Source organism: Priapulus caudatus, unplaced genomic scaffold (genome assembly GCF_000485595.1).
Source record: "Priapulus caudatus unplaced genomic scaffold, Priapulus_caudatus-5.0.1 Scaffold1072, whole genome shotgun sequence".
Lineage (NCBI taxonomy): Eukaryota > Metazoa > Priapulida > Priapulimorpha > Priapulimorphida > Priapulidae > Priapulus > Priapulus caudatus.
Window position 1 is genome coordinate 99,955 of NW_014578133.1, and position 1,252 is coordinate 101,206.

The window sequence follows — 1,252 nt, forward strand, 5'->3', positions numbered from 1 at the left end:
TGTGTGTGTGTGTGTGTGTGTGTGTGTGTGTGTGTGTGTGTGTGTGTGTGTGTGTGTGTGTGTGTAACATTGTAAGCCTATATGACCTATATATTCAACGGGTGCCGTCTGTCGGCGAGATCGCTGGATAACAGTACTGATCGAGAGTTTACTGCCGTTAAAGAAGTACAGTACAGCGAATTAACGTATTTGCACACACGACATAACAACGTATGTATGTAACAGACGATTACAATATACACAATATATATTCAATATATAATATCACAACAACCAATCATTATTCGAACTAGCTACATGTGACCCCGGGCGTGACCCGCATAACCCCGCCGACAGCCCGGTCAACCTGCCGCCATTATAGGACAGCATGACCGAAAGAGTGTGTGCGATACGTTTGAGTTTATACGCGGAATAAATGTATTCTATCGCCATCAATTATCTGGAGAAGCAGCGAAGAGACGAAGACTACACACGGAGATTGTTATGTTCGTGTGGCATCATTACACGTAGATACATTTTAATGATTTGTTATGGGTTCGGTGTGTGATGGGATTTGTATGTGATTTGTTGCGGGTCGAACCTGAGATAGCGAAGACGTGGACGCGGTGTACGTTCGTTGGATTTGCGGCATCGTTTCTAGACGGATGTGATCTGCATAGATTAAATCAAGGTATGTGTATAGGAGGGTGACATTAGGTGACTGTATATATATATAGTACTTTGTGTACTTCTACCCACAGGCTCCAAGTGCCTGTGTTTGTGTACAGTGACGTGCGTGCGGTGAAGTTGTGTGGCAGAAGAGCATTTGAACGGCATTTGCAAGAAATTATTAGTAACATTACTAATAATAGGCGAAAGAGGGTAGAGAAACCGCATTCCAGAAATCCTCATTTAGAAATTCTACGTTGCTTGGTAGTAAATACATTTCGTGTTTATTTACCATCATTTTATTATTGAAACGTTCCAGAGTTGGGGGGTCCTATTCCATTTCGTATGCAAGATTATTTCCGTGTTACGTATACGTATACCTAGATACGTAATTATGTATACCTAGATACAATAATGAGAGAGTAAAAGACAGAGTAGAAACAAGAGTAAGGGTAGGGGTAACAAGAGTAATCTAACCCAACTACTCTTGTTGTTTATTGTAGGCCTATCTATAACGTTATTGTATCTAACGTATTGTATCTACATTATTGTATCTAACGTATTGTATCTACATTATTGTATCTAACGTATTGTATCTACATTA